Source organism: Lepidothrix coronata, unplaced genomic scaffold (genome assembly GCF_001604755.1).
Source record: "Lepidothrix coronata isolate B3197 unplaced genomic scaffold, Lepidothrix_coronata-1.0 Scaffold132, whole genome shotgun sequence".
NCBI classification, from domain to species: Eukaryota; Metazoa; Chordata; class Aves; order Passeriformes; family Pipridae; genus Lepidothrix; species Lepidothrix coronata.
The window spans coordinates 198,855-206,019 of NW_016690312.1; the positions used below are offsets into that span (position 1 = coordinate 198,855).

The 7,165-nt window shown below is 43.7% G+C and overlaps 1 long non-coding RNA gene across 2 annotated transcripts in view; it reads right to left on the bottom strand.

The window, feature by feature from the left end:
• Positions 1-1,352: 1,352 nt before the first annotated feature.
• The window catches only part of LOC108503172, a 14,285-nt gene continuing 8,472 nt past the window's right edge, over positions 1,353-7,165 (bottom strand). Inside the window, exons 2-3 of one of the 2 annotated variants that reach the window (XR_001876749.1) lie at positions 3,758-4,726; positions 1,353-2,760 (exon numbers count right to left, since the gene is read on the bottom strand). This is a non-coding gene — a long non-coding RNA (uncharacterized LOC108503172). Of the gene's footprint in view, positions 2,764-3,757; positions 4,727-7,165 lie in introns of both variants that reach the window. The other variant, XR_001876748.1, reaches the window with a different exon arrangement.

Consider the following 7,165-nt stretch of genomic DNA (forward strand, 5'->3'; position numbering starts at 1 on the left):
CAGAGGTGCGGGCTGCGGGAGTGCAGAGGTGCGGGAGTGTGGGATGCGGGAGTGCAGAGGTGCGGGCTGCGGGAGTGCAGAGGTGCGGGAGTGTGGGATGCGGGAGTGCAGAGGTGCGGGCTGCGGGAGTGCAGAGGTGCGGGAGTGCGGGCTGCGGGAGTGCAGAGGTGCGGGAGTGTGGGATGCGGGAGTGCAGAGGTGCGGGCTGCGGGAGTGCAGAGGTGCGGGCTGCGGGAGTGCAGACTGCCGGGGGTGCGGCAGCGCGGTGCCGGTGGTGCCGCTGCTTTGCCGATCGCGGCCGAGAGGTGGCGGCCCCGCACCGAGGATTGGCCTCCTGCGGGAGGGCCCGGGGCCTGTCCGGCCCGGCCCCGGCCTGTCCCTGCCCCGTCCTCGGCCTGTCCTGCCCTGCACTGCCTTGTCCTCGTCCCTCCCTACACCGTGCCTTGTACTTCCCTCCCCTGCCCTGTCCCCGTCCTGTCCTTCCCCACACCTGCCCTGCCCCTGCCCCGGGAGTTGCCCGACGGTCCCGAGCAGGAACTCGGAACGTCCCGGCTCTGCTGTTCGCCCCCGGGGCGGTGCTTTGGCCCCAGCTTTCTGAAAAAAATATATTTAAGGTGATGCAAACCTTTACCTTTCTGCAGAAGAGCCAACAGTGTCTCTGTTCTTTCCTTGAACATCCTTGAACATTCCGCAAATCTTCAAATCCTTAGAGCACTGCCTGGCTTCTTAGCTATCAAATTTGGGCTCCCAAATATCCAGGCTGCATTAACATCCTGCTTTGGGTACTACTGCAGTTGTTCAGTCTCTCCCAAAATTATTCCTGCTCCTTTTGGGCTAACTTGATGGGAGATCCATGGAGTTCACTAGTGCACGAGCAGTTAACATCTCTGTAAGTACCTGACAGGGAATACACATGGGAGGGAACCCCAATCTCATTCTTCCTGAAGAGCCCAGTATTTCCATGCTTCAGCTACCAGCCCACGAGATGAGTGCAACGCTAATACTTTACATCAATGGTAATGAGTTAATTAACATTTCTTAAGGTCCTGAAACCTCAGATTAATAGTGCTCTGGAGTATAAAGACATAATATTATTTCATTGAGCATTTGTCATTTAAAAAGCTCTATGCCTAAAGCTTTAATCAAACTCTGTAAGATGAGAGCAATTTCCTATTTGTCACACTTGGGTCTCTGGTCTCTGCTAAGATGCATGTGTAGTTAAACCACAGATTTCCTTGGAGAGGAGCAGGGGTACTGCTGTTTATATGGTCAAGGAAGGCAAATCCAACAGCAGAATCCTACACTTGAGAGAGGTCTATAGCTCTTGTAAGAGCTATTTTTAGAAGATGCATTTCGTGAATTTACAAATTGTGATATTATATCACTTCTACTAGCACAGAAAAGTATCTCCTCTTCAGTTGTTTTGCTACAGCTCCCAAGTCTTAATGTCTTTAAAATATCCTTTTTTCTAACAAAGACTGCTGTTTTTTTTTTTAGATGAAACAATTACTGGCTACCAGATTTAAATCTGTTTTGGCAGCATAGGAATACATTCATCTGGGATACAACTCCTCTCTACACAATGGATTTTAACCACTGTGTAGGAAATAAATTTACAATTTACCCTTATGTTATGTCAGAAAGCAAGGGTATTGTTTTGAATAATAAGCAAACAACCATGAATTTTCAGTAATGTCCCCTGCTACACAAGTCAGAGCTTTTAATGGTGGTCAAGAAGACTTACTTCACTAGAACAAAATGACTTCAGATATTTATGTGTGACTGGAGGCTAAAATTTCATGGTCAATTAGCAATTGTGGCACAGACATTAATACAGGAAATGCTGAGACCTCAACGACTCCAACAGCAGCAAGGCAGGCCCAGCAAGAGCTGCTGAGAAGCTGCAGTGACACTGTGGAGCATCAGGGTGCTCACCTGCACTCCAGAGAGTGTCTGTGCAGAAATCCTTCTCTTTTCCAAAAGAACCCAACATACAGCAGGAGTTTTTCATTCCAGCCCCATCCTATGGCTCAGCACAGTGCCAAGCAGTGAGGGTGGGAATGACTGGATGGCTCCCTGCAGGATGGTGGCCTGCAATCATCCCCCTGAACAGAACCCTCTGAGCACACCCGTCCTCCTCCTGGGTCCTGGCAGACCAGCTGTGTGCAGAAGGCTTTCTTTGTGTAATCAGCACTGATCACACAATTCAGGTAAATTCCTTCACAAGTATTTTTAGACATTACACACAAATTCCACCTCTTGCAATTCACAAGCAGAGAGGCTGAAATAAGGTTTTTACTCTGGAAGGTGTTTGGGAGAAAAGCAATGGGGCTTCCTCTGATTTTTATACCATGTTTGTTTTACAATTTCAATACAGATCTCTCTATTTACTAGTTGTCAGCCTGGCCCATTGACTATTAAAAGTTACTATTGCTGACTTCAATATGAAAATTAATAGAAATTCAGGAAGCACAATCAATGATTCTGCTCCTGCTGCAATGGCCAGGAAGCTGACTCTGCCCTACCTGCATTAGTGGTGTCACAGGGGCAGCACAAACCAGCAGGAAAAGCACTAGATCTTTTTTTCATACAGACGGATAGCAAAGTTGTTAAATTACGTGTCCTCTTTGCCTGTATTCACAGTAAGAGCACTTGCCAAGTTCCCAGAGGAATTCCTTGCCCAAGCCTGGTTTGCAGGTCTGTGATCCAGCCCTCCTGGTCTCTTGTTTTCCCAAGGGGAGGCCATCAGTTAGGGAAATTCTGCTGGAAACAATGGGAAATTCATTTTGATGTTAACTGAATTATGTCAGTTCCCATAACTATTACTTTTTCGGGTAATTGGTATATTTATTATCTGTTGTGTTAGCATTAAATATTAATTATTATAATTATGTGTAATTATATACATATTATACACAGTACTTATTTTGCACATATACTATATAATAGAGAGTAAAGGTCTTAAAACACCATATTGAGATAAAATGCTACATCTTTCCTGAATAAAAGTACTTTTCTCAATGGAAATGGTTTAATACAGACATTTAAGTTACTTTAGTTTCTAGAAAAATAACTTTTTTGCAGTCATAGGGCCTGATCTCCTCCTGTTAAATTTAACACAAAGATTGCTGCTCATCTTCAAAGCAGCACAACTAAGCTCTTGGAATATATTCCTTAAAATACACTTAATGTTCCTCATGGCTGCAGTGAATAGTGCATGTGTGAGGATTAGGAATCTGCAGTATCAAGTAGGAGGTGACTGTAACTGTTTGGATCATGTGCATATTAATTCCAACTCCTGGCACATTCCCTGGGTGGGAGATTTCGCACACAAGGCGAGTCCCCAATGGGAGACAAAGGCAGCTTTAAAGTATTACCCACGTGCAGTTCTTGGCAGGTGACCCACTAAAGCAGAGTTTTGAGCCTTGTGCCTTGCACTGCTGTCATTTCTGGGACTAGTTTCCTGCTGGGAATGTAACCCCCATCACGGGAGTAAGCAGGGATGTGCCACTGCATCTGCTACAAAGCTGCCTAAAAATACCCCCCAAGTGGACAATGCCATGTGGTGTTCTAGGGACACAAACCAGGCTGTCAGCAAAGATTAATGATTGTTCAGCTACATGCCAAGCACATCTCAGAGTCTTAAAAAACCACAAACAATCATTTGATATTCTGTTATACACGTAATCTCTCAAGATTTATTATCATTGCTATTTAACGAATTTGCATCAGTGGAAGCATAATAAGAACATCTCACCCAAGTTTACATTGTAAGAAACGAGCCCATCTTGCAGCTTGTTTCAGTTTAAGGGAGTTCTCTGGAAATGTAGATTTTGTTCTAGAAGATGCTTCCCTTCAGGCTGACGTTTTCCCTGTGCAGATCAGATGAGCCTGATTCTTTTGCCAGTATCTCTCCTTAAAATCCCAGTTCTGCAGACTCAATCTTTCAACAAGAGCTACATGTTAGTGTTCTCTCTACAGATGCTGTTTGAAATACCTGCCTGTATTTTCTTGCTCGTGTCTATTATCAGACTCCTTGAATTTAAAAGGTATGGTCAGAGGGCACAAATTACTACAATGCAAATAAGTGCAGGTTCTTAAATCACAGCCACAACTTTGTACCTCATCCTTCGTGGTGCCATCCATTTTGCAGAGGGTAAACTCTCCAGATCTTTGCATTTTTGAGGTTTTCAAATTCCTATGGAATAGGATTTTGAAGATATTTACAAATATTATTATTAATTCATAAATTGCTGACCTTGAAATCCTACCTTTATTTTATGTAAAATGGGAGTGTGATTAGACACAGAATGGAATCATAGTAACTGCAGGTCCTGGGCCTTCAATGAGAGCTGTGTGTAAATGGATCTCAATGTAAGATCAGCACCATGATTTTTGAAAAATCATTCAGAAAAAACACGACTGAAGCTAATGGGCTTTAAATATATTTTGTTACTGTTACTGTATTTGTGGCTGAAAATCCCCAAATTACATGTACAGCATGGTACAGCCAGAGGAAAGAGCTTTACAAAGATTTCTGTTTATATATTTTGAGAAAAATGATTACAGACTCTTAAAAACATAGGTTATAAAACCACTACAGATTGAACTTCATTCTTATTATGTACTGTGCTGGTCTGCCAATTCTGCACACACAGAAACCATGAGAGAGACTGTTCCAAAGTCTTACGAGCTTGTTTTTCTCAGGAAACCACCATTCCAAGAACTGTAAGATGAAGAAAAACATGAAGTTGCAATCAGAAGGCCTGAATTAGCAACTCTGAAGACTGTCAGCATGTTTTGTAATCCACAGGAGGAGAAAACCACAAGTGCTGTTAGGGACAAGTGTGTCTGATATCCAAATCTGACATTTCTGTAACCATCCATCACTGGGATCACCACCCATACACAGCCAAGAGTTTGTTACTTTAACACAGGGGACAAGCTCACATGTTTGTGGGCAATTATTCCAGGAAACAGCAAATCATGTTACCTCAACAACTCCACAGATTCTTTCTTCTCTAGAAAAAATATTGAGTAGATTGGGGGATACCTGTGCATGTTGCACATTTTAATTTAAGAACACAATAAGAGAAGTTTTTCACTACTTTTATGATTATCTACTGATTAGAGTTTTTATTTCCTACATGACTATGCATTTCAATCTCTTTTACTCTCCTTTTTCTTTTGTGCTAAACCAAACATTTGCCAACTCCATCACCATGGCTGAAATAGTTTCCCATTAAAAAGGAACAAGAGCATCCTACCATTTATTGCCTTCTCATCTTCCAGGTTGGAATTACAATCATCCCTGAGATGTGCATACAGTGTGTTGACACTCAAGACCACTACGAAAGCTTAACTTTGCAAGATCTATATCATATAATTTCCTCACTGTAACTCTTGGAATTCCAAAAGAAAACCAACATATGCAAAACCCAACAACAGAAAACAACTTAGATGGCCTAAGATCACTTTACTACTCCCTTATCTTTCAGTAACTGTTGGCTTGCTGTTGTGTGCCTAAAAGGATCCAAAATACACATATTTGAGTTATAGTATCTTGATCATCAGGTTGAACTGAAAAAAAAGATGCACCTGTAGGTTCTGTTTTTCTGCTTCTCTGTATTATTTAGCAGTGCACACACAGAGGGAACACCTTTCTTCCCCTCAAACCTCAGCTGTCCCACGCTGACAGATCCAACTCACAGCAGAGCTGCAAAATTCACGTGCACTCTGCTGGGACTGAGGGTTTGTTTCCTGCCTCTCCCACCAGGGAGAACCGTGATCTCATAGTCTGATACAGACTTAGGAGCTTTGTCTACCTCCTTTTACAATACTGCCATTGATTGGATGTCCTGCCAACGGGTGGAGCCACAGTTATCGATCTCAGCAAAGCCACACACCATTTACACGGAGAGATCAATCAGGATCCTTGGGGCCAAAGGACAGCAGAGAGGTTTGCATGTGCCTCTGGAAACAAGAAACTGAGACAGGGTACAGAGAGCACCACTCACTGCTCACAGGCATTGAAAGGTGATGAAGGATCTAAATACTGTGGAATGCCAGAGAAATAACCTCTGGTAGCCCCTGATCTTCAACTGAGGGATTTCTGGGCTGTAAAAAAGCCAACAGTAGAGTGAACCATAAACCCTGGGAGATGTGCTTCTGCATCCCTGGCACGTGTCCAGCAGTGCAGGATATTTGCACCCAATAACCCAGGCAGTTGTGCACCATTTCCACCGAGGAAGCTTAAAGAGCAAGCAAACAAACAAAAAATTACTGGGCAGTGTATCAACAACTTTAGTGATGAGAGAGTGAGCTGCTCAAACCTGATGTCAGGTGTATCAAGGAGAACCCAGCCCAGGGGGTGGACCACAATGGAAGCAAACCATACACACTCTTGGCAGCAGTTACCCAGAAAGTATGAAAGCACCAGGAGCTGACTAAACAAATCAGGAACCTGAAACCAGCCAGTGAGCTCAGCTATGCTGGTTTTCCTGCTGGAGCCAGAGGAAAGTGGTGCTCAGCCAACCAAGCACTGGGAGCTGCTCCGGTCCCTTGGAAAACACACCACCCTGGGCTGCCAAGCTTTAGTAGATAAGTGCCACTCTTCCCTGTCAACATCCTGAATATCTTCCCAAGCATAGGACAGACAGGTGGCCAAAGCTCCAGCATGGCCAAGGACTAGCTCATAGGCATCTCACATTTCATGATGTCACCAGGAGACCTGGCCTGCTTTGCACAGGACACTCAAAAGGCTCCGTGTGGAGGGGCACAGAAGAGTCATTTCTGAAGGAAGCTTTGTCACTCTCATATCTTGTGGATTCCTGCCTTCCTGTAGGCCACTAACTTCAGTCTCAATCTCAGGCATATACTGATATATGATACACAGTGAAATACTGAGTATTTTTCAGGAATCAATGAAGAAACCCTAGAAAAAAGGTAGTTCAATACTAGTCAGGCCTGCACGAGATCACAGCTTTATCCACTACACTTTTCTGTGTGTTACCAAGTGATTCAGCAAAGTTTTGTCCACGAGATACTGACTTACATGTTTCTCTGTTACCCCTACTTTCGTAATTCCATGTCCTCCATTACAAAATTACTCCTTATTTGGCAGTTTCCTAAAATACAAAAAAATCTTTACAGGCAAAAGGTAGTG